Source organism: Anas acuta, chromosome 1 (genome assembly GCF_963932015.1).
Source record: "Anas acuta chromosome 1, bAnaAcu1.1, whole genome shotgun sequence".
Lineage (NCBI taxonomy): Eukaryota > Metazoa > Chordata > Aves > Anseriformes > Anatidae > Anas > Anas acuta.
Genome location: NC_088979.1, coordinates 93,366,792 through 93,394,175, shown reverse-complemented (window position 1 = coordinate 93,394,175; position 27,384 = coordinate 93,366,792). Strand labels below are relative to the sequence as shown.

General features: G+C 39.9%; 1 protein-coding gene across 2 annotated transcripts in view; it reads right to left on the bottom strand.

The window, feature by feature from the left end:
- KCNJ6 (potassium inwardly rectifying channel subfamily J member 6) overlaps positions 1 to 26,974 on the bottom strand; it is a 162,052-nt gene extending 135,078 nt beyond the window's left edge. Inside the window, exon 1 of one of the 2 annotated variants that reach the window (XM_068688191.1) lies at positions 26,404 to 26,974. The gene's annotated coding sequence lies outside the window, so the exon portion shown is untranslated. The remainder of the gene's footprint in view (positions 1 to 26,403) is intronic. The other variant, XM_068688200.1, reaches the window with a different exon arrangement.
- Between the last annotated feature and the right edge of the window lie 410 nt (positions 26,975 to 27,384).

Here is a 27,384-nt window from a genome sequence, read left to right as displayed (position 1 = left end):
ACATAATGCAGTTAAATATCTCCTTTCTCTACAGACTGTTTAACACCAAAATAGTCAGGACTCTGAGCTAAAAGTAATTATAAAATCAGTGTCATTCCCTGATAGAGTCATTGGCTTTCAGGTCTTACAAGTTAAGAAAGAAGGACTACCTGATTGGTGTGATAGAAAGACTATTGTCACTGGTGAAAGCAGGACTGGCTTTGCATACAGGCAAATGCACAGGAAAAGTAGACACTAAACTACTGGGAATTTCAAAATTGTGTTTGTCTTGCAGCTTGATGTCCTGGTTTCAGTTAGGACAGAGTTCTAACTGAACAGAGTTCAGAGTTCTCTGTCCTAGCTGAAATCAGGACACTTGCTCTAGTCAAAGCTCTGGAAATTCAGGCTGCTTGAGACGGAGGTGTACAAGGAGATGGGGACAAACAATTGCAGAGGTACTAATTTTTTGTCTTTCATCCATTCAGGGACAGGAGCAGCAGCAAGCCTGGCTCACCAAATCTTTCCCAAGTCCTTTCTGTACCAGCTTTGCCCTTTACCTATTTCAGATCTGGAGTAGCTTGGCTCAAGCTCTCCAATTTGGAATATTAAACTTTGATGCTCCTGGGAAGCTGTGAGCCAGCTCTGGGTGAGGATTGGCATAATATAACCAGCCTTGACTGAAAGCAGACATTGGCTCATCATGTTTTTAATGCAGTCATATTTACACTCTATGCACTTAAAGTTGATCCAAGGCCCATTGAAATTAGTGGGAGGCTTTCACTTGGCTTCAATGAGCCCTTGATCAGGCCCTTAATTAGTTATACTTCCATTATTGCTCAGCAGGAATCTAAAGACAGAACCTTGTACGTTCCTGCCTCTTTTTTTCTTGAGAACACTCCTGTTATTGAAACATGATGTGATGAACCTCCCTAAGGTACAGTAAAAAAGGCTTTTCTTATTTTTTCCCTTCATGGTTACATTGAAGCTTGTAACTCCTTTTGCTTTTCTTTTGTTTGTTCAAATTCCCTCCCACAGTAAGCACACTAATTACCTGCTCCTTAAGCCTTCCTGCTTTCAGTTAAGCAACCTTACTGCAAAGGACTAGTAACAAGAGAGACTTCAGGATCTAGACTTCAGCAAAATGCAGTTTAATATGTAAAAGCATCTGAGTGACACGGGTTCTGCTATCACACTTTGAAAAGTTACATTTAAACTGATGTGCCTAAAATTTCTAGTGCAAGTCTGTGGGAGTTTCAAGTGCAAATCAGGCTAGTGAGTTCTAGCAGAGTACAATCTTCGTAACTATAATCCCACATAACTGTAAAGCTTGCTCCAGGAGTAAAAATTATTTTTGAAAAAGATTTTGAAAGACAAAGGTGAAGACTTTTATCTTAAACTTCAATGAAACAAATTAACACTAGTAATTCCAGTCACACACATCATAGTATATTTTTCAAACTAAAGATTTGATTTATTTTTTATTTTTTTATTTTTAACTCTGTTAGATTCCCAGAGAGTCAGGTTGAGTTTACTTAGACTGGAGTGATCCCCATTGGAAATATGCTGTGTAGTATGCTAGGGTGAGCATTTATAGGAGGCTTTCTGTCCTGCACTAAGGCACTGTGTATACCCTCTCAGGACAGCCTTCACTTCAGACACCTTAAAATTTAGATTCTACTTCTGCTGAAATTAAGCAGTCTACTTATCTGCAGCTTAACTCCTTCCTAAAGATGGCATAGGGAATCTCTCTCTGTCTCCTCTGGTTGGTTAGTTGGGGAATTCAGACAAAGGTCTGAATGCAGAGATCTAACTTGTTGGCAGTATGGTGAGGGATGACAAGTCATCCTTCATTTTTTGAGGTGCAGTAAATATCTTCACAAGCCCTAAATACATAGTCTTTCCAGTTCTTTTTGACATGAGTTTCTTCAGAGTAAAAATATGGTTCAATATGGGTAAGTGTATTACAGGCTGACTGAGGTAACCACAAGGAGAAAGCTAGATTATGGACCCCCTTGTCAAGAAAGCGTAAACCTGCAATCCCAATGCCTAGAAAACTTCCAGTCTATCTATGGTGTTACCAAGACAGAAAGTTTTGGGTGCAATGGCTAGGAATATATGTCACCAAGAGGAAAAATCATCTCACACACCAAATACATATGTGTTGCAGTATTTGAAGCATAACCTGTTACAGCAGAAAGAAATCCATCTGGCCCACCATTTATGGGCACTGCACTCTTACTGTCAGTTTTTAAAAAGTTATCTTAACACCCACCTCCAGGCTAAGTCTTTGCGTATGCATCTCTATTCTAAAAACATTTGCTTTCTCAGCTGGCGAACTTCTCATTTCTCTTGCTATTCTTCCATGTTGCTGGTGCAAGATGAGACACTGAAAACGTCTGCAAACATATATGTGTATGTCTTCAGAGGGGGTGAGGAGAGGTGGTTGATGCCTTTGTAATATCTAGAAGAGCTTTAAAAAGGGTTTTCATGACACAGTCTGAATGTGACCACAAATTGAAATTAAAACCTAAGGTAATATGTGTACAAAAAGGTATCTTCTGATAATTGTATACAATTTATCTAATAGACATACTGAAGTACCTTTTATGTGAACATAACCTTATAAAGCATTTTCAAAGCTCAAACTTAACCTGGCACTTCATCTACTACCCTTCATGCCAGTTGTTTTCACTGATTCTATATTTTTTGCTTTCTCTAAATAATACACAGCTTTCTAGCTGACAAAAGACACTAATTATCTAGGAAAATGTTATTGTTTCTTCTTATTTGATAACATCACTGAGGAATCCTAGATGGTAAGAAATAAATCTTCCTGTCGTTTTAAATTTTCAGGTAATTCTACTGCAGTAAAGTCTTTTATATGTAATTGTTGTACCTGAAAAATAGACATCTGCCTGCACAGTTAGGCTGTAAATTGTAGTTTGAGCTGTGCTAATTTCTTATTATAATGTATGAGAGGAAATGGAAGGCTCGAGAACAGAAAACTGGCTGGAAGTGTTCCCCTCTGATCCACACTAAATTTTCCACATTGTCAATGGACTTCAGGACATTTGCCATATTCTTTGAGGTATATGGCTCTTTCTTCTCCAAAATCACAAATCAGACTGTAGTTATTGAATAAGATAAGAAGTCACAGTAGCTGAGCTCAGATAATTGGCAGGGCTAATCAGGTCATCCTCTAACATCTGAACAAAAAATGAAGAATCTTAATTAGAAACACATGCTGGGGCTTGGCATCTTCTATGTTTCCATTATAATGCAGGCTCAATGGCAGCAGCTCACAAGAACTGTTCAACATTCTACAAGAACAAAACACGCTGCCTTTTTAAATGCAGAAAACAATCTTAGTCATCAACTGGAATTGCTTTACCCCTATTAGATTTCTGAATTTTTGAAGGTTTTCCAATATTTGTACATCAGAGATGCATTGATTGCTTTTTAATTGAGAAGGTTGATCTGTTAAGAAGAACATAGTGGCAGCATTATCTTCCCTCAAATTTTCTGTAATAAATGGGCAGTAAAAAATTGAATCTTGCAGTCAGTTGTGTTGGATAAATCCTTTGAGACAATAAAGTTATTTTTTTCTCTGTTTTAGCTCTGTATCTCAGGTTGTTGCCTTGTCTTTCAGGTGTTCACTGGTGATGGACTCATCCATGTTTATGAAGCATGCATGATAGAACTGTAACACAACCAGCATCGTGAGGGGCTAACGATATCAGACTCTCATGTCTTGATTTCCTTTTGAATAATGCTACATGGATGAACATGCTTGCCTGGAGCTGCTTCAGCACCTCCACATAGCTCTATGGTCTGCTGTGCTATCACCTCTTCAGATAGGCAGATCATACCTAGCAATTGACTGTCACAGGAAGGGTGACTCTTGCAGACTCTGTTGCAGTTAGGTTGTTTGTCCCTTTGAATTTATACAGTAGCACATGCATGCACAGACATAGCTTTGCGTGTGGTGATGTACACAAGCATGTGGGCAAACACACACATGCTGTCCGTCTGTCCATCCGTCCATTCATCCATCCATCCATCCATTGATTAATTTGCATTTTAATTTTACTACATACATTGTCCTTGCTATTCCTACTGATGATTTTTGTGAATTCCTTTATTTTTTTTTTTTTTATATTGACTCCTGAATTCCCTTCATGGCAAGTTTATAGAAAAGCCAATGTATGGCAAAAGAACTTGAGGAAAAGTCTTCTCTCCAGACAACAATATACATTCCTTATGCATGTAGTATTTTACTCACGAGTATAGTATCTCTAGTGTGCTTGCAAGGGATGTTATGCTGACAGTAACGGTGAAAAATATAAGAATGATTCACATCGAAAATTGGTGAGGAAAATTTGCTATTTACAGTGAAACAAAGTCCTCCACAGACTTTTGACTATATAACCTTTAATATAGAAAAACAGTTAATAAGAGTTGCTTGTAGATTTGCAATGTTGAATCAGAGGCATGGAACTGAATCTATAATGGAATTGGGAAGCTTTCGTCATTTTCAGAACTGACAAAAAAAATAGTGGATGTTTAAATATTTCATCTTGGTTTATTATGAGCTGGCATTTCTCTGTACTTACTAATAACTGAATGTATTGTGGCTTAAAAAACTTCAGTGCAGCATACTTGAAGATAGATACAGCTAGCTACAAAACACTGGGGAGAAAGGGAAATTATGACAAAATGCTTGTGTCTGCATATGAACTACTGGGTCGTAAGTTTTGGAAGGAGTGATAATATCTGTTTCTTCTAAGGTTCTGGTTTATACCTAGCTTAAGCTTATCCTGGAAGCTTTTGCCATATGTAATCAATGTGGAATTATTTGACAATTTAATTTTATGTTTATATTTAATTGCAGTTCAGTTAGAACCATAGATATCTCTGAAGCAGTGGAGGAAGAGGTGTGTAGTAAGAAACAACAGAGAGAATTTAGAACTAGACAAATAGAAACAAAAAGAAAATCACAAATATTTAGTAATGTTTGTGTAACAACCTGTGGGCACAGCTGCCAGGTATGATGTGAATTTACCATTTCTTGAGTTCTGACAAAACCTGAAAACAGCCTGGAAAAAATATGCTTTTGGCAAAGACACTAGGCTAGGATTATTTGGTGTGGACTGATTTTTATAAAAGTAAGAACAAATGAATGAATGATGATGTTTACTCTTAACAATAGTAGAAAAAATGTATATTTGAGTCATGTGTTTCCCTTAGTTCACAGGCCCTGGCCCCAGAAAGTATAATTTTAACTAAGGTCTTAACAGACCTGGGAAAAAAAGTACTGGCTGCTTTTAATGTTTGAGGTTTGACTGCAGATTCATGGGAAGCATGGAATTTGTGTCACCAGATGTCCTAGGGAGTAGGCACTCCTTGGTTCCAGGGTGATACTTTCCTGTTTTTTCAACTAATTAATCACCTCTTTTGTTGAGATATATTTTTATTCTTCTACCCACTGAATGTCAAGTTCTTTAGTTTGGTATTGAATTACCTACTGGAATGGTCCCCAGCTTCTGGGAGTTTGGAATAACGTTGTTATTTACTTTAATTTGGGATTAAATATAGATTCAAGTCACATGAAACCATGCAGTAATCTAAAAATATGTCTTGCAGAGTTTTGTCTATGAAAGATATCAACTGAATATACAGATCCATGATAAATCTAGTATAATTTTTCTAGATTTATGAAAAGAATATTCAGTTTTGGTATTTGTATTTGACAGTTATTCTTCACATGTGTCCACATGTGTCCAGTAAAATCTGAAAAAGTGTTAGTTACAAAATATCCTCATATCAGGATCATATTATTTCAAGTTCTTTTCATAAAGTACAGTGCTGCTTGAAAGCCTTAGTAGTAGTATAGGCAGATATTTCACAAATAACATGATTCTCCCAAACTATTTTTAAAGAGCTATTTTACCACATCATTCTCCCTTTAAAATATCTATTCTTCCCACAGATAGAAGGTTGTTATTGCTGACATGGTCCAGCATACTGAACAAAGGCTAAAAGGCAGGAACTCCTGTATTCTAGCATCAACTTGCCATGTCACTTTAGTATCAGGTCTCTTTCCGTTCATCAGAATGCTGCAAATTAAACTTTCAGTGGAACTTTCCATGCACACTTTTATCACAGATAATATATTCACCAAGACTGCAGAAGGTACAGAAATCTTAGGTGGCAATTTGGTGGCATTTCACCTAGTTTTTTTCTTTCTAAATGATGATGACACTTCTGCTCCTTCTGCAGACAATGAAGGCAGAAATAAGCAGGCAACCAGCAGGCACTTTCAGGGATCATTTCATCCCACTGAAAATGGGATTTGAACAGGAAGTGTTTATTTCCTCTTCACTGACTGCAGAGGGAGCAGTCGAGTTTACTCTAAATTCCTGGTTTTCAGGGAACTGCTGTTTCTGAAATGGCTGGTTGCTACTAAGATATACTTTAAATGATGACAATTATTGGCCATTGTATTATGCATTCTTGATGAAATACTAGTACAGAGTACTTACATTCTCTTTTCTGGAGTCAAAAAGGAATATAATTCAAATCAATATACTTCTTAGGTCTCTTAGATCCAAGATCTACATGTGTAAGTAAAAAAAAAAAAAAAAAAAAAGTGTATGAATGTTGTTGCCACTTGAACTCAGTTGGCTGTAATTTTAAACTGTTAGAAGGACCATGAGCATAATGTTGGCCTAGACCAACACGCAGTCTCCCACTCTCAAGTACTGTCTGGGAGGTAACATGGGCCAGAGCCCATTCCAGACAAGCAGTATGGACATAACTATAACTTTTGGAAACTGAGAGGGTCTGGTGCTAGTGCCTCAGTGCCAGAGGTTAGTCCCAGGCCTGTTTAATTTATGATGACAGTGACTTACTTATCTATGCTCCCTCTTTATGAGATTTTTAGCATTAGTATAACCTTTCTGTTGGGCTATGTCAAAGTAACTTTACATGTCCTACAGGCATTAGGGGGATGGGAGATGTTTATATTTCAAGTCATACAAAATCACTTTTAACATATTACAGGTGTCCTACTCATTCTGGGAAGTTAGCACATTTATATATATATAATTGGAAATTGAGTTCATTCTGTATTCTTTTTAATTTTTATTTCACTCAACTTTCATTTGGTGGGAGAAAATAGTGTCTACAGTACTAGCTACATGAGGAACAAGGGCCAAGAAGTTAAAAGATATCCATTTATTCCTCAATTTCAGAAAAGCACTTTTAAGTGGTAAAGTTTGAGCAAACATTGTCTTTCTGCAAACACTATAGTAATAACCATTAAAATTGCTCAAAGAGTGTCAGATCATTGTTCCACATAGCCATTCCCCTTCTCCCTTGAATCATGATTCTCTTTTCTAGTTACTAAGTATATCTCCAATTTTATTGCAGGAACACCCACCTATAGGATTTACATTATATAGCACTGTCTAGTATTTTATCACATGATCTTACAAATTAAAGTGCAGATTGCAGAAGTAGTAAGCTGCCCATTGCTTATTTTTGGGCTTCTTATTTTTTCTTTCCTACTGACAATTAATTAAAATAGAAGACAAATGATGTCTAATGTCCAGTGAAGCATACATTATTTCTGCTTCTTTGTATCATATCAGTGATACATTCCTAATGTTTTACATCTGATCAATTGGTAGATAATTTTTGTAGGCTTTTGTTTTTGTTTTTTTCCAGACATCACATGCAACTCCTACCAAAAGAATGGTGATTTAGAAGAAATATTTGTTCCACGTATTAATGCTGGAATTAATAGTACTCATTCTCCAAATTATTTTTTAAAATTTATTTGTCAACAGCTGACATTTTTACTTCTACATCTTCTTTAACATCTAACGTTAGAAGTAGTCAATGTTTTATGCAAAATTAAGCATTTATGTTAGGTATCCAGATGAGATATATGACTAAATGTTGAAGTCTATTCGTCCTGTTTTACTTATGAAGCTTGAATTCAAAAAGACACTGAGAAAGTAAGTTGCAAAGATAACCCTGAAAACATCCTTCCTTCTTCAGTGGAAGTTAAATGGGTGTCATAGATGTCAAGGATTTTAAATGTATTTGTCTTCAAAGCTTATTGTGTGATAGATATACATGCTCGACTTTGCAAGGATTGTGGAATACCAAATTTGAAGGGGGGTGAGGTTGGGGGGGGGGGGGGGGGGGGGAGTGAAAGAGAAGACTGCCAAAACATGGATTACAAAGCAACAAAATCTTAGCCTTAAAGGTTATTCAGAATGGTATTGTGTAAACAAAGGAAGCAGCTCTGCTGCCCTACTGTTCCAAGGATACCAAAAGACTTGCTTTAACCTTGCCAGGGGGCTAGGTGCCAGTGACAAAAAATAACAGTGTAACATCTGTTTTTTTGCGATTGCCACTCAAAAATAGAAACGAACATTCAATTTCTTCAATATGCATGACTGAGAACAACATGGATATTTAGCATCATCTTTATCAGAACATGTTTTTGTGAGCTGATGCTTTTCCCAGCCTGTTCTCCTATGCAGCCCACATGTTGTATGGACTTCAGGACAATGACATTTCAGGACTGGCATCAGGGCTCCTCCCAAGTATTAGATGTTCCTGGGGTCTCAGGTCGAGGGTGACTCAGTCAGTGTTCTGGAGCCTTTCTTGCTAAAGGCTCCTTACCTCCTCTTCCTCCAAATGTCTCAGTGAGGCAGACAAGCATGCTTAATCCTTTCTCAACATCTGCTAATAGGTCAGGATGCTTCTGGCACATGCAATCAGTCTGTTGTAATTTATAGGCAACTTGGTAAAACAGCTGTCCTACATTTCTAAGTACTAAACATGTTGAAGAAGCATTTGGATAAAAACAATGTAAAACAACTTTGTTCTTCAGAGCAAATGCTCTGTGAAAGCAAAGCATAAGAAAGAACGTTAAAAAGTCAACAGGCATGATCAAACCTAGCTCTTAGGTGCTTGCTGTCAGGAGTGGGATGCACTGCTGTCAGCAGTGGGATGCACTGCTTATTTTGTGCCTAACTCCCCAGAGTACAAGAGAATCATATATTTTAGGATGGAACATGGAAGATCTAGCATGTTTAGGGAAGCTATGTTATTCTCTTGTTGTTTTCAGTCCTTCGTTTTAGTAGCCAATTATTCTTGTTTGAGTGGAATAGCCTGGGTTTGTTGCTATTGAACTGTATTCTAGTCTTTCAGACCTTTTCATCACTTTGTCAAGGCCACTTGGATTGCTGACCTTATCCTCTAACTTACTATCATACTTTGTAGGTACAATTTATGTAATGGTGAACTCCCAACTCTCTGCATTAAGCAGAGCATTTGGCCTAAACACATAACCATCAATGGCAGTTGTGATGGATATGTGTGGTGTGTCTGATCATGTTGTATCCTGGATCTGGGGAAGACAGAAGACAAATTGCGAAGGGCTAATTTGAGCAATGCATTCCCACCCACCCCACTCCAGTGCTGGTCAGATTTGGAAGAAAATATGACTCAAGCCTAATTTGGAAGAAGCTAACATTTGTATGCAAATATGACCTTAAGTCAATCATCTTACCCCATAAATAGTGAGCAGTCCAGGAGCCCTTTGACCTCTCCTGACATGACAGCAGGCTGCACACCATTACCTCTGGTTGGGCAGGGATGCCTACCAAGGTTAAGTCTGCAAATTGAGAGGACCCTTGTTGCTACAGATAATTGGTAAGTGGACTGGGAAAGAAACAGCATGCTCATGCACTGTAATGGTGCTTTGTGATTACACTTCATAATTTTAGGTAATTAGCATAAAGGATTCACATAATGTATATTATTGTTTAGAGATAAGCCATTGACCAAGTCTGGGACTAGGAGTGAATTCAGCCACACCTATGCTCCTTACCTCTTTGGTTCAAGGAGTTTAGAAAGCAAGGGTGTTCACTCTGAACCTCATGACTCAATACGAGGATTTTCTTGATGTAATGTCACCTAACACAGTTCTTTACACAGTCTTTATGTAGTGTATAATGTCCTTCATTTAGTGTCTTTGATTAGTATATGGTGTCTTTTATATAGTGTGTAATTAAGTGCAAATGACAGTTATAATCAGGTGTACCTTGCCATCACAGAATCTTTGTTAAGTCATGTAAGCTTTGTTATCAATAAATCATATTGCTTCTTCTCTCTTCCAAGTGAAATGCATATCTTTATCCTTTCACACTGGCAGTTATCAACTTATAACTCTTCTTTGGCACACTTTTATAAATAGTTTTGTAACCATAACTAGGTAATTTCTTCTAGACCAAGTTTCATTGATTCCTTTTTAGAATACTGTGGCATACAGGACAATGTCTTCATAAAGTTAAAAGATACAACCTTCTCAGCTTCTTCTCTAGCCCATATTGATCTACTATGGAATGAAATTAGATTGGCTTGATGCAATGTACTGTTGTCAAAACCAAAACTAGCACCTAAACTAGTTTTTATTCTTTTCAGGAGCTTAAGGTGAGGTGAATGATCCATAATTCACTGGTTTCTCTTCTTTTTGATTCCAAGTCTTTGTCAAAGTCACTCAAGTTTGCATATAACTAAAAGTTTCTGTCATCCTTCCCTTCAAAGACAGATAAAATCCTTCTCCAGTGGTAAGTTTATAAGAAAAAGTGCTCTTCCTTTGTCTTGAGGAGACAACACTCCTCTTTCCACTAGTTCATGGAACAACATTCTGTGGTCAAAGAATCTAAAGTCTATCCCATTTTATATCATCTGAGCAGCTGTGTCTGAGTGCTAGTTCTTATCCCTTCATGAGCTTGGACCTTCACTAAAAGAACAGCCCATAATCAAGATCATTTTCCTGATGTTCATATTCCTTTTATTTCCTTGAGACCTTTGCTGCAGCTCTCTGAGCTTCTTGATTAATTTTGATCTGTTCAAAGTAGTAACAGTTTCTGGAGTAAGAAGTGTGGATAGTGATACAAATAAGCCTGAGTAACTTTTCACTTACTTGGTTCAGACACAGGCTGTTTGGTGGTAACACATCTCCTGTTTTGAAGAGTCCTTTGGTAATAGACCTGGAATAGGTTTTTTATACTTTTTTTTTAAATTATTATTATTATTTTTGTATGCCCACCTGGACAATGTGACTGTTCCTTATCTCCGTTGATAATTACTCAGGAGCTAGAAACTGTCTCCAAAGATGAATACAACCAACTTATCCTTCCCTCTATTCTATTACTGGTACTGTTGCAAAACCTATACAAGTATCTACTGACTTTTTAGAGGTTTCCTGTGATGAAATTTTTATGGTCATTGATTCATCTGATTGCTCATTTTTTGCAGTTTTCTTTCATGAGCCTTACACAATTCCATTAAGTGACATTTCCAATATCTTTTTCCTCTCAATCCCCATTGAAAACAAAAAACATCCCTTGGAAATCCAGTCCAAGACCTGGGATGAAGCGCTGACCTCATCTGTCAATCTGTCACTTATTCTCCTGTGTATCATATCCAGTATGTGCAAATGTTGCACATACAAGTGTGGCACCTTGGGGAATTAGTCTTACTGAGAAGGAGGATTTACTTCACTTCATGCTAATGCCAATATGGTGTGTTGCTAGTGTTTCTGGATGCTGTTCACATTCTTGCAAAATGGATACCAAATATTCCCATCCTGATTTTCACAGGGATGTATGTGACTCTGCAGAGTTTGAAGCACAGGAAAAACATATTTATGTCACTTAAAACTGTTACTTTTTAAAGAGAACTTGTCATCTGAGAATTTGTACCTTTCTCCAAACAGGTAAATGAATGTGGCTCTGCTGCATTGAGCTCGGCTCTTAAACTGGGTTTGCATCCAGCTTTTGCACATGGCTGGTTATATAATACTGCAGCAGCATGGAAAGGAAGGAACTACTTGATGAGGAAAGTGACAGTGGAATGGAGCACTGAATTTCATTATAAAGGTGAACAACTTCAGTTTATGACAGCTAAGAAACTGAAGTTCTTTAGCAGGGATTATTTGGATTAGAGGATGATTGTACTCGGCAAAATGTCCATCTCTCTTTGAATGTAAAAAATTGCTGCAACCCTTTATTTTAATTCAGTGTCCTGATAAAAAGCATGAATAATTGTGTACTTAGCAGTAGATTCCTGTGGCCCTGGTTTGGTTTGAATAGTTGACTGTTTGCAACCACTGACCATGACGTTGTTCTCTCATTCAGGAATCCCCAAGTGAGCAGAGCTGTATGATCAGCAGATGGAGATCATACTGGAAGGTTCTGGAATCTGGTGTTCTCCATTCATGGCACTAGACCAAAGGTGCTAGGAACCAACCAGCACAGTGCGAAGCAGCTATGTCATCTATGTCAGCAAAGAACCAGACATTCTATTTCATCTGTGGATCAGTTTTCCATACCTGCACTCACCCATCTTGAGGAACTAGCTCTGTAGGAATACAATTTCTACCAGTTATGGGTTTGTTGCACTCAAGCAAAACTCTGTTTCTGTCCTCCAATATAAAATTCATTCCATATAGCACACAGTGAGATTGCATGACATGCAAATCAAGAGTTAGTCTGGCCTGTATCTCTTTTCATCATATCTTCCTTTTAGTACACTGTTATTGTGGAGCTGTAAGTTATTGCATGCTGCATCTATGTTAGTGCTTTGCTAAGCTTGAAATGCTCTTATTTCTGTGGGAATTGCTAGAGGCAGGAGAGCTTCATTTGAGATCCTAATTAAAAGTTCAAAGTGTTAGTAATTAGGAAAAAAAACATTATTTGACTTTAAACAGAACATGTGTCATCTCAGAGTCCTTGATAAGTATGAGAGGGACTAAACAGAGATCTGCAACTTTGACTTCTCAGTCACTGTCCTGATACTGCTGCTTTGCTTTCTGAGATGAAACTGCTTTGTGTTTTTTTTTTCCCTGTTTTTTTTTTTTTTTTTAATTTTAAGGACTGTGTTCTTTGATCCTATCCCATTGTTTGTAAAAGGTGTACAGGTTAATAAGGGTTATAATTGCTTTTTGTTTAAAAAATTGAGTACATTGTCTGCCTGTGGTTAGTGTACTGAAGTGTTTCTTAGCACTTCACCCCTGCATGATCTTGGAGACAAAGTGTGTCATTCTGTTAGGAGAAAGAATTTATGATTCCAGTGGGTGAATGAAAACAATTTCAGTGTAGGTGAGAGCATATACTAGAGGACAGAGTTTACTTCCTTCTAATCTGGGAAAATTAGAATTTGTCTACTCTTCAGAACAGGAGAATTGGTCCACTTTTTAATATCCCTCTATAGCCGTGAACTTTCTCATCAAGGAATGTACAAAAAGAGATGAGTGCCTTGAGGAAGGCTATGGGAATTCTATTCCTGTGTGGAGGTTGGCTATGGCATGTTTACAGAGGACCAGTGGTGATAAAATACTTTGTTCGGCAGCCTTGACAAACTGAACGAAGAAAAAAATGTCTTTTTTTTTTTTTTGATACAGATATAAGGAGCAGAGGGAGCATAGGGAAAAGAAGGTGAGGGAAAGATCAACAACTTGGGGAGTACATCATGACTATTTAGTTTATTTCAGTACCTACAACAGCTCTGGTGGCCTAGGGTATAGTCTAGAGACATTTGTATTACTGGAGCTAAGAAAGAAGCTGGAGAAAACAGCTGATCAAAAACAGAGCAGAGAAGAGGTATATTTGTTTCAGAATTACTTGTAAGGCTCTTGCTGTGCTCTTATTAGCAGATAGAAATTGTAATAATTTAATTCAAGTCACTACTGTCACGTTGAAAGTCAATCAGAAATCTCTCTTAGAAAAAAAATACTGATTATGTGGTAGTTAATGCTGTTAATTCACATTTACAACATTCGTCCTTCATAGTCTATGAGGAGAATATCACTATACTATGGTTCTTCCATGAAGACGGATGTGATGTAGGTGATAAAATTTAATTAAGGACCTGAATTTATTCCCCACTGAAATGAATAGGAAAAACTTCAGTTCAATTCAAAAGCAGAAGCTACCTTGTATATATGACTAGGAGCAAAAATACCCAATTGAAAATATCAGAAAAACACATCTCATGTTAAAGACTCAGAAGTAATCAAACCAAAACTGACGTGCTTTAATATTCCTGTGAATAACTATATATGCCCAGATAATCTTATGGACTTCAGTTATGCAGAGAGACTCACACAACAAACATTTGCCATGAGAATGATTAAAATTATTAACATTTAGTTTTGTTTTGCTGAAAATGAATTAAAAGTTTCTCCAAATCATGTAGCTTCCTATTCTAGTACACATACACACAGAAAGAATGTAGATAAAATATTTGTTGAGGAAAGGAATGTAACATTTTTGAAAGGAAAATTCCAAAACCACTTTTTGGACTGGGATGCTGTACACCTACTTTCTGTGGGAGAAAGCTTTGCAAATGAAATATAAGCCTTCTAGAAATATGACACAAATTTGGAAAAGATTGCCAAGTAATCATCTGATGATAGACTATTCACATAGAAAATCAAGTTATACACTGAGAAGCAGCCAACTTAGCAGCAAGAGACAAGGATATTCAAAGTGGAAGGAAATCTAAAATTTAAAAATGAGACTAATTAACATGATAATATTAAAAATCAAAATAGATGAGGAGGTCCCTGATGACTGTAAACAGGCAAATTATATGCCTTTCTTTTAAAATAGACAAGAAGGTGGATTTAAGAAACTACAAGCTGATTAGTCTGTCTTCAGTTCTTGAGCAAAACTGTGCAGGAAATTCTTGAAAAGATATTTCCAGACACGAAGAACAAGAACAAGATCAGGAACAGCCCTTTGAAAATCATGCTTAACCAATCTGGCAATCTTCTACAATTAAATGACTGGGTCTGTGAATGAGGTCTGTGGGCAAAGAGAGGACAAGTGGACTAGATAGGTAGACTGTACAGAGTGGTGAAGAACTCTCTGGACCTTTGAGCTTGAAGGGTGTGAGTCTAATGGTGGTGCCAGGGGCTCATACCTGCTTGGGCCAATGTTGTCTAATGATTTCATCAGGGACTTTTAACATGTCTAGCCTCTGGATGACACCAAAATAGAAGGAGCAGTTGGTTCACAAGGTTGGTAGGGGTGTTACTCAGAGGGATCTTGACAAGCAACAGGAATGCGCTATGAACATCAAAAAGTTCTACAAGGACAAATGCAAAGTCCTGCACCTGGGGCAGAGCAATCTATGCATCAATGCAGGCAGGGGACCAACTCATTAGGTAGCAGCTCTGCAGAACAGGATCTGTGGGTTCTACAGACAGCAAGTGTACATGGCTCAGTGGTGTACCCTTAAATCAGTGAAAGATGAATGTATACTGAGATGCATTAGTAATAAAATATCAAGAAGAATGAGGGAAGTGATTATTCCCTACTGCTTGGCACTGGTAAGGTTTGACTAGAGACCTGTAGAAGTCCATTATAAACTACTTTTTCTATATTTCTGTGAAATGATTTCATAATTCTTATATTCAATCATATTAATTAAGCTTTGTTCTGAGTGCATTAGAGATCCAATGTAAGGTTAAGATAGAGTAATTTTTACACATACATTCAACAAGAGCTTGTTCACATGAACCAAAATCATGTAAGATTGTAGGACATACAAGATTTGATCCTTGATTATTAGATCTATTCACAGGTAGCGCAAAGGAAAAACATTTTATTTTGCAGTTACTTGTATAAATATTTTTTATTTAGGGGATGAAGTTTTTTTTTTTTTTTTTTTTTAAGCTTTAGTTCTAATAGTTCTAATTTTGACCTCTGTACTAATCCTTAATACATGTTTATCTAGCTGCAACAGAACTACACTGTTCTCCTCCTCTTTGCCTCCCACGTTGGTGTGTAGGATTAAGTAGAAGTGCTAATTCTAGGTTATTGAGTATCGCTTTGATGATTACAGTTATAACCAGAGAGCACGGTTTGGGATTGAGGTTTTTGGTTTCTTTTTTTTTTTTTTTTTTTTCCTGATAGCACATCTTTGGTGAAGCTCAAGTGAATATGAGAACAACTGACAAAATCCAGTTCTTAGATTGTGAATATGCTGAGTTTTGGAATACATATTCTCGGTCCACCCTCACTCAACTTTAGGTCTCACTGAAAATAAAAGCTAGCCTGAAGCCAGAAGTCTGCTTGTTGTAGAAGGTTAAAGTTCTTCCTCTGTGTAATGTTTAAAAAGTAAAACCTCATTTTTGTCCCTCTTCTGCTCCTAAGATTTCCTGTTGATTCAGTTGGTGGTGTTTCCTCTCACCTTTCCCAATTGCGCAGCCCAGCTCCTTAGCTTGTCTTTTTCTTGAACCATATGGTGTAGCCCTGCCTACACACTTGTTGGCTACAACTTCTCTTGGGATTTTAATGGGCTTACTGCTCAAGAAAATAAATTTTCATTAGGCCTGATCTAACGTTTGCTTACTTATTGGGAAAGTCATCTTCACACAGTATCTAGTCCAGCATGATTATGAGCCATGATACCTCTTCCAAGAAGAATATGGTTTCCCTTCTCTCAGTTTCTACTTCATCATAGTGTTCTGTCTAAACAGCTGATCTAAACTGTTTTTGCTTTGGTCTTAAACTTAAACTTAGACTTACTGTCATAAATCAATATGAGTCAGATCCTGCACTATTTTTTTTGTTTGTATGTTTATGGAAAATTTTACTTAAGGGAAAGTGGCAATAGCAAAAATCTGACATATTTCTGATTTTTTAATAAGAATGATGATATTTCATTTGTTGGTGTGAGGAAGTATAACATGACATTTTTCATGCCTCTGATTTTTCTATTTCAGCTGTGCTCATCTACTGCTGTTTACTGATATTCTATGCAATTTGTAACAGACATCCGTTTTAAAATAATCTCCTTTGAATTGTATTTTCATATTTACTCCCAAATCTATGCTTTGGACCTAAAACAGACTGATATTTGTTCAAGGTCAAGCAAAAATACTCTGGCTCCAACTTCTGGTAAACATTTGGGGTGATACACAGCCATCTTTTTTGGAAATGTGCTGTACTTACTGTATTCCCAAGGAACTGCTAAATACCCATAGGAGTATGATGTGCTTGTACTGCAGTGAAATGTGAGAAACTGCATCTTAAAATCATCATAAAGAAGAAGGAATTCAGAATATTCGTAGACATTTCTAAAATATATTAGTTAATCACTTTCTATCTCCTGGCTGTACTCTTAGAATTATATAGCACAAATAAGAAAAAAGTTTAGGCTGGATTATACAAAGATTTCTGCTGACAGTTGTAAGTAATGAAGCCATCCTGAGCTATACTAAGGAAACTGTATGTCAGACCACTCTCTCCTATGTGCTAGCCTATTTAAAGTAAATTTACATTTAAGGTCTGATATGAGACCCATTGAAATTAATGGAAAGACTTTAATACTCTTTGAATCAAATGCATATACAGGATCACATATTTCCCATGACTCTATTTCTGTAACGGGTTGGCAGGATTTACTCTTCCTATACATTTTCAGCAAATTTTCCTCTGGTTTCTTTTACTTTCCTCATGATCACATCATACATCTTTTCCCTTCAACCTCTCTAAGGGCCTACCTGATTTTTCCTACCATCCACCAGCTTAATTCTCTTCTAAGATGTGAGCTGTGAGTGAGTCCCCAAACCCACCAGTTTGGCTTCTGAATGCAGCTGTAATTAAAAACAAAACAACAAACCATGAGTTCTCTTCTTTGAAAACAGTTCAGCCGAGAACTTCTTAATTCTGCTTTCTTTATTTTTTAAGTCTTTGACTTTATACAGTATTTTTGCTTGGCTTCTGGTTGGAGATGAATGTGTTTCATATCTGCTATTGTTACCTCTTATTTCATGAACAGAACAAAGTTATTCCCTGCAGCACACACTGCTGGAATGCAGTGAGACAATAATAGACATTTGTAGCTTATAAACAGTGGGTACTATTTCTTTTCTAGATAGCAGTTTAGAATATTTTAGTAATTATTTTTTTATATATATCCATAAGGCAAGGACACTGCGAGTGTTAACGCAGTGTATTAACTATGTTGTACTTTCTTGTGAAATGGATTTCTGAATCCTGTGATCTGTTAAGAGATTGATTTGTATGAAAATGATAAACTCATTAGTTGCAAGGGATAGAGAGATGGGAAATAACAATCAGCAATATTGAGAAGTTGGAAATAGCCTTACGTTTTCAAAGAGTGAACCCAGAACAGTGGAATGAATTGTTTTGAATGTGGGAGTGTTTATGATCCAGTTCAAGGGTTGTTTATTTTTTTCCTTTCACATTTTTGCATGTCTTTATTCCTTCTCTCTTGACATTTTCTCCCTCCCACCCCTTCCAGATTTTGACTGTCTTAAATTTGTGTGTAGCATCTCTGACTAGAGATGGAGAACTCAGTCACACACAGAATTTGGCACTGGGATGCTGTAGAAGTTTGTGGTCACTTTCTAAATATGTAAATCCAAATGTTGAGAAAAAAAAGTAATGGCAATGAATGTCTACAGAACAGTTACAAGAGATCTGTGTTCTCATGTGCACTCAGCACTCACAAGTGCCAAACCAACAGTGATCAACTACTACCACAAAATCATACTGCAAATACCCTATATATAATTCTAGTCACCATCACTAGAATATTGCACATATTGCTGGACAATTTTGTTAATACATAGGATCCTCTATTTGCTTGCTTCTCTTTCTGATTTTATTAATAACTTCAGTATATTTCTGGAAAGTAGATTAGCATTACTTTGTTTTTAATCCTGAAAGACTTCTAATGCACTTTGCGCTTTAATGTAATTATGCCTAATAGATGGAATACAGCAGCTTCATAAAAATTGTTCATATCCCTGCCGGATACTTTGCTGAGATAAACGGGTATCTAGTTTATTTAACATGATTAACTACCTGAAGTATTAAAATTCTTATACAGCAATTTGTAACATCCAAGAATTGCAAGAGTACTGGAGAGACACTGCATTTTATGGGGCAGCCCCAGTTTGAAGTTCACACCACACTGGGTAGTGTTAATGGGCTGCAACCTAATAGCCTCCTTTCTCCTCCTCCCCTGTAAAAAATAATGCTGGGTGAAGATTTGATAATCCCTTGTTCCCATTCAGTAAAGAAGTAAATGAGGCATTTTATTTATCTCCCATCTAGAAAGGCTGAAGCACAAACCAATATTCTTTCCTCCATTTGTACCAGAGAAAGCAAGTAGCATGCTAAGGAGAATACAGCACTATGTCTCTATTATTTTTACCGGAGTTGGCATAATTTCCATTACTTCCCTTCCAGCTCAGCCTTCTTTCATCTCCACATTGACACAGAGGCCATGATTCAGAGCCCACTGCAACTGATGGCGCTCCTGATGTCCTTAAACAACCACTGGTTTTAATTACTAAAAAAAGTTTCCTTCTACCCTTGCATATCTATGTTCATTCCACTCCTGCTGTTGTTTCCAGTTCTGATGGTTTAAGGCCACCTCTGAGATCAAGAAGTGCTGAGCTGCTCCATACTGCAGCTGAAGGTCATCAGAAACAATGGGAGAAAAAAGCCACCAAGCTTTACTTCCATGTATTCTTGAGATAAGTCAGCCAGGAAAACAGTGATGTAGGACCATGCAAATCAAGAAATTTAGTAGGTACAATTCTGTCTGGAAGCTCTGAAAACAGGGTTTCATCTTCCACACCTTCTGCAAAAATGGAATCCTGCATTGGTTTACTTAATTGAGATACATTCCATGAAACCTGAAGCACCAAAATTTGACATCTCTAGAGGTCTACTGAGATCTTTGATGGACTGAAGTTTCACTTTAGAATTGCCTGTCTCTTCTCACAAACTCTATAGAGAACCCAGGAAAGCTATTCTTGAAAAGCACACGTTGCCTGTTGAAGATTTTTCTGTTGAAATCTAGCCCCTTGGAAATCAATGAGGAATTACCTCTTCATGTCCAGACAGATACTGAGCTGGAAGAAAAGGCGTCTTAATTACAATCACTTAAAATAAATGCTTCTTTTCAAGAATGGAAAATTGATCTGACAAGCAGATAGAAACTGCAGACTGTGTGTGTCAAGAGGAGATGGCGGGAGAAAAAGTAGGAAGGTAGGCAATGTCATTATTTTCTCATTCTTCAAATTAATACTTTGAGGCAGTTGCTCATTATTCTAATGAACCACACGTCTTGAGTATGATAAATACTAAATTATGTGAGATAATTTCTCCTTTGATTTCAATGACAAACTTGTCTGTATTGACTAGATACAATGAGAGCTGTTGTTGTTGTTGTTTTGTTTTGTTTTAAATGGAAAGCAAAAAGCAGAGGATTTCCTGCAATGCTGCAAAGTGCTCTGAGCTGGTGAGCCTAATGCAGGGATGCTTATGATAAAGCACTGCAGAACACAGTTGATTAGAGCATTGAATTAACTATGCTCTCGTGCGCTCTCTCTCTCATCATCTTGTTCTTTCTTTCAGCCTTCTATTTCACTCTTTCAATCTGCACATTATTGTTTTATTGTCCAGAAGATTTATTTTTTTTTCCTGAGAATTCAGCACAAATGTCAGCACTCTGCTTTCCTTAGAAAACAAGCCCCAGCATTCTGCTCCAGAGCGTCTCAATATGTCCTGTGCACTGGTGGCATCCTCAGGTCAGGCTCCAACAGTCTATCTAGATTAAAATGAATACAGAATAACACAGTACAGCTGTATAAACCTATGATCTTTACTATTTATTTGACTATGAAATGCTGTGACTGGTATGACAGGAGCAATCAGAACTAGAACTTCTCTAAAGGTGCAGTTGAACTTACAGGCCTGATGCAGTTAGGTCAAAGGGTATGAAGGGAAATGAAATTCGAGGCTAAGGCTATGTCTGCAAGGCTGTGGTAAGATGTAGGACCAAGCTTGTGCTAAAGCTCCTCTCCACACCAACACTGTCTCTAGCCACTCTCTTTAGCCATGGGGCACACAAGGATCAGGTTCCACTGCCTTGCGACTGAATGACAAAGATCACATTTATGTTTATAGCAATTGCCTGAAGTCTCTGAGTTAGAATGAGTCAGATACTTCCTCTGATTGGGAGACTTTTCTGAAGGCTCAGGTCTCCACATACGTTGCAAAGTCTGAAGGTTAGTTCCCTCAGTGTGAACCATTTATGATGTATGTGAAAGGGTAGGTCATTGGCAGTAAGGTTTAATAGCTCTGACTTAAATGTTTGAATGAGCCTTCACTATCTGCACTAACAGTGTTAATAATGCAAATGCTTTAAAAACTTATCTCTTTGTAGTACTGAAATTTACTCCTGTGAATTGCAAGCTATGTGTGAGAGAGTTCAAGTTTTCTAACAAGGCTAGTTCTGCAGTTCTGCCCTTGGATATAGTATATTATTTTCCTACCAAAATGAGACAAGAAAGAAAATGTTTCTTGGAAGTAAATAATATTCAAACTGAAGAATTGTCTATGTTATAAATATGTACTTCCATCCAAATTCTTACATTCATTTTGAGGTATAGACAAGACTGAATTTTTTTTTTTATTATTTTTTTTTTAATAATATTAAGGTAATATATACTATTGTAATAAAACAATGCCTTTTCTTATCTTATTGTCAGTTAGAGGTATGGTAATGGTAATATTCCTGTTCTTGTGGATGCTTATACTGGTAATATCATGTTGTACTTCATATGCAGATACCATTAATGGTTGACCTGAAGCTGTAACGGACAAATAGAAATAGTGAATCAATGAGTCAATCACCTTTCAGGTGATTTTTTTTTTTTATTTATTACAAAACTCTATTAACTAATACTCCAGAAAAAAAGTTCTTGTTTATGTTAGAGACTGTTCTGCAACCTCTGCCATTAACTGGAGCTTCTGCAGTCAAGACTGTATACAGTCCCTCCATTTACAGAGATCTTCACTGATTTTACTGGTCATTGAATGGCCATGAGGATCCATTTACCTGACCTGCTGGTAGAAATTGCACATCATTTAAGAACTTTAATTTTTTTTTCCCTGTATCAGACGGCAGGATGTTCTGCTGGCCATATGTATAAGCTTGACAATAAAGTGCATTGTCACTAGCTAGTGAAAATGCATTTTAATGTTCCTTTAAGCTGTAAATAAGATATATTTCCTTAGTTGTGAAGTTCTCTTGGCCCTGCATGATATCCTACTAGAAGTACAATGGGTGATAAGTTAAATAAGGATGGTGCTTTGAGCCTCCTTATAATTCATACCTGAAGCACAGTACCTTTGCAGTTGCCATACCAAAGTATATAATGACTAAAAAATGTCAATCTCTGCACATGACTTCTGCGTTTTTTCCTCCTCCGGCCTGTGCATAGACAGGATGGCTACCATTCAATTTTTCAGTATGCTGAATTGGGGTGGGCTGTCCTTTTGACACACAATCCACAATACTGTCATGAGTATTTTACTCATGTTCATTACTCAGTTCATTTAGCTGAATCTGAAAAGCTGAAATCTTTTCAGATCTGAAAGCTTCCAGGTTTCATGACAGTCATCATCTTTGCACATAATTAAAAATTGTATTGTTGTATGAAAAAGTGGACTTAGTAACCTCTTATTTTCAAGTCTTTAATTTCAGCTATTCATAACACAGGTAATATAACTGTATTTCAAATACCAGTAGCATTCTAGTAATACATCTGACACACAGTTTAAAAAAAATATACACAACCATCTTCCAGGAAATCTCTGTCAAGCAGGAATGAGATAAGAACTCTTTCCTTGGGTCTACCAGCCAGTAAATTTAGCATTCATTGTTTAGAAAGTGTTGGTTGGTTTCTGCATAATCATTATTAAATATTGATGCATTATATATTAGGAATATTGTTTTCTCAAATCAAACTGCCTCCACCACTAAAAATCATGTATCTATATAAATGTAATAAACACCATTTCTCTCTTTTAAAACTATCAGTGTTTAATTTTCCCAGTTAAAAGCAACATTTTGTAGCAAGCAGATGATAAAAACACTGATCAGAGCTCTCATACTTTTAATAACAATGAAAATAAAAAAGAAAAAAACATGAACATACATGTACTCTACAAGGCATAAACCACTACTATTGAAGACACAGCTTAATTTATCTGAATTATATGTATTCCTTTACTTCTTACTTTTGTAGAACCACATAAATACATTCTTGAAAGAAAAAAGCAAAGCAAAGCAAACCAAAACAAACAAACAAAAAAACAACAAAAACAGAAGGATATCATGACAAAACCAGTAAGCTTACTTCAACATTGTCCAGAGTTCTTGGTATTTATAGGTGAAAGAAAGAACAGCACAGGACTAACATCTATGAAATATTTGAATAAATTCATTTTGTTGGATTTTTTATGAAAATTAAATCATATTTCTCTTTCATAATTTGAATGAATATAAAACAAGTTTACAGATAGATGCTTTTGAAAAAAATGTTTTCTGCAGTAAAATAATGCATCTTGGAAAGCTTGTATTAAATTCTGTGTAAATGCACTGGCAAAAATTCTATAAAGAATTCTGTCATTTACTAAAATGATTGAGGTTGTGGTTGTGGGATTTTCATTGATGTTCATGTATATATATGTATATATACATATAGTTCTGTTGCTTACAAGGTAAAATCATTTTGTAATTATCTGATAAAATTATTCTGACACTGCAGGAGTATTGTCTTACATAACAAAATCAATATCTTCAAGTATAATAAATGAGCTAGTAACTGCCCTGAAGATTTGTAATCTATTACTTCTTCCCATTTTCCCACAGGAAAGTAATGAGTTATGAAGCCCATACTTACAGTTTAGTCCTTAATTTCTACACTCCTAATGAGATAAGCCTGAAAATGTTGGGCCATGAAGAAATTCAGGTCTCTATTTCCATAAAGGCTTAACTTGTTAGTTCACTTGACTAGTCCTGAAGTGTAGTTTGGGCAAAATGTGGATCTACAATTCTTTACTAAAAGACTTCACTTCAATGACAATTCTTAGAGATAAATTTACTTGGGGTCCCTGCATGAGTAGAGATCCTGACTACCACCCATGCACGGATTGGAATCACCTATATGATTGTCTCTGGACTTATTTGAAATGGATAATTTATAGCAAAGAAGGAATCTAGAAGCAAGTGTGAGTTGAAAATTTGATTATAGTTGAAGAATAATTTCAATTGTCTGGGAATTTAGACTCAAACCCAATAATTCTGCATGTATCTATAGTTTACTGCCCATCAGGACCAGGGTAAGGTTAAATAAATCTTGTTTGCTTAATGAAAAAAGAACATCCTGACACAGTGAACACAAAAGTGACTAATCCATCTCTATCTTCCCTAGTGAATATTATTCATTATGCTGTTTGCTTTTCTAGAATATTTTTCCTAGTCTGAAGCAGTAATTGCATACATAACTACTAGTATGAGATATGTATAGCAACACTGAGCCAATAATTCACAACTTATCAGTGTAACAAATACCTTTTTTTTTGTCACCAGCCTGAATCCTTCCCTCCCTCCCCCTTTGTGTATTTCTTTAAACGGTGCCCAAATATCTGAGAGCAGTTCCTGATCAGTAGGTGATTTTCTAATTAGTTGAACATGTCTGTCTGATTGGCACAAACTTCACATAAGCAATTGTACACCCCAGCAATGGGGTATCTCCCAAAGCTAAGATTGCAGTTTCCTTAAGTGCAATTTCTCAACAAGTTTTCCTCAGGAAAACAAGTCGAGAGCATATATTTTTCACCATTTCTGCAGGGCTCATTTTATGGACGTTGTGCGTGTGAACGATCCTGCTGGGGAGCCATAACAAGCTACTGAGAACCACTACAAAAGACTCACAAGAAGTTGTTTCTCTTCATAAGAAAGCTCGAGCAAGCGCGTTTAGAGCATGCCATTTGTTAATACTTGTGCTCTCAGCTCCCGCAGATGTTTGCCTCAGGAAAGTTTAGCGGCCCTAGGTGAGGCATCCTACGGTTCCCAACACCCTGCTGGGAGCAGCATGGGGTTTTCAGGGCTGTCCCCAGCTGAGAGAAGCAACCGATTCTCCTTTGGGGACGCCTGCAGGGGTGCCCCCGCTGCCTCCCGGAGCCCCACCGGCCCCGGCTGCTGGCCATGGTGCTGAAGAGCCGCCGGCCGTGGTGCTGAACGCGCCGCTGTTCGCGGTGCTGAATCGGGGGAAGCAAATCCCCAGGGGCCGGGGAGTAGAGGGGGAGGCTGGGATAAGCAGCGATGTGGAGCTCGCCTGGAAGCAGCTTCTCCCTCCCGCGAAACCTGCCTCCCGCCGCGGCCGGAGAAAGGGGCTCCCCTTCTCCACGCCGGGCATCGGCATCCCCGCGGCTGTGTGCGGAGATCCCTTCCCAGCCGCGGCCCCCAGCCACTTTAATGCTTTTACCACGAGCGGAAAGTTTTGTCTGCGATCTCTCTTCTCCCCCCCGCCCCCCCTCTTTGCGACGGGACTTGGAAGGAAAGGGGAGGCAGCGGCGGCGGGGGCCGGGGGAGGGGAAGGGGGGAGTTATCTCCTACTTATTTATTTATTTAGCTCTTTCCTCCCTCAGGTCGCCATGGTGATACAGAGCTCGCTCTCCCTCCGACGAAGAGGAGACGGGCAGCCCCTTCACGAAACCCCCCCCCGTCCCCTCTGCTCCCGCCGCTGCTTTCCCCTCCAGGAGACCCTTCCCTTCCTACCCGTCCGTCGGGGCCGGGGCCGCGCCGCCCCCTCCACACCTCTCCGGGTCCCCTCAGCCCGGCCCCGGCTGCCCTCATCGCTGCCCGGTTCAGCCCAGCGCGACCCCGGCTCCCCCCAGCGGGGCCGCCCCCCGCTGGCCTCCCAGAGGAGGAGTGGGACGGGAGCAGCCAAAACAGCCCCCCTACACCCTTCCCTTTGAAGTTTTTCCCAGACGGAGCGCCGCCGGGGAGGGTCGACTGGGAGGAACGGGGCTCCCCCTCTCAACGCTGTCGGCGGGTGCCGGCTGCCGAGCCCCGGAGCGTGGGGAACCCCGCGCAGCCCCGGCCGGGTCCGCGGCGACACCGCTCTGCCCGAGGGCGCGGGGCTCCCTCTCGAGAGGCTCCCGCGACGGCAGCTGGAAACGGGGCCACTGGGGCCGACCGCCAGCCCCCCGTCGCCCTCCATACCGTGTTCCCTGTCTGCTCCCCGCCCGCCAGCTCGCCGTCTGCCCAGCGGGGAGCGGCTGAGACCGCTCGCCCCCCGGTTACATAAGTAACGCGCCCCGCATCCCCCCGCACCGCCGCCGTGGCTGCCGGGGGGCTCGGGGAAGGGCGTTACTTGGGGGGTGCGTGTGGGGGGCTGGAGGAACGCGTCGGACACGAGCCGCAGGGCACCGAAACGCCACCCCCGAGCCCTCACGTCCTCCGAGTCCCTTCGGGGAACCCTGCCCGCCTTACCTGGTGGCGGCACGCTGCTCTCACTCCATGCTGGCTCCCCGCGGGACGGGGCAGGGCGCTGCTGCCCGGCTCTGCACCGGGGTCCGGCTCCCGGCCGCTTCGAGCGTGTGCGTGTGTGCGAGCGCCGCCGGCTGTCACACGGCCCCCAGGCTGCTTTTGGGGTCCTCCATTCCCCGCGCCGCTCGCCCACCTCCCGCGCCGCACCCACGGGCACCCGCCGGCTCCCGGCTCGGCTCGGCTCTGCTTGGCTCGGCTCGGCTCCGCTCGGCTCCGCTGGCCGCGGGAGCGGGGGGCCACCGGACGGCCGCGGCGGCGCCCCCGTGTCCGCCTGGCGTGGGGACGGGGGAGGCAGCGATGCGCGGAGCGCGGCGGGAGGGATGGAGGGAAGGAGAGAGGGAGGGAAAAAGGAGGGAGGGGAGGCGGGGGAAGCGCGGCCCCGCCGAGGAAGCCGCGGGAGGGCCCAGGGGCTGCGGCCGGCGCCGGGGGGCTGCGCTAGCCCGGCCGGCTCGGCGGCGGCGGCGGCGGCGGCGGGGCTGAGCGCGGCTGCAGGCAGCGCCACCTGCGGGCGGCGGGGGGCGGCGGGGGGCGGCGGGGGCGGCGCGCTTCTTCCGCGGGGGCGGCCCTGCCCGCAGCCTGCGCCGCCCTCCCGCCGAGTGTGGGGTCTGTTCCGGGCGCCTGTCGCCCTGCTGGGTGCTCCGAGGTCCAGGTGGAGGCGTGGGACCGTCCCGCTCTGTCCCCAGGTGCGTCCTCACCAGTGAGGCGTCCGGAGGAAGCGAGAGTGCGGCCAGGTGAGCAGTGGAGAGCAGGAGGCACGGGGTTGTGTCCCGCAGCGCTTCTACGGTGCTTGAGGGCTGGTCTCACGCTGCAAGCAAGCCTCCACTTCTTTTACGACACTCAAAAGAATCTTCCACCACCCTTCTCGAGGATTAGCCCGTTGGTATCTCTGCCACTACTGTCCCACTCAGGTTTGGTTGAAACTGG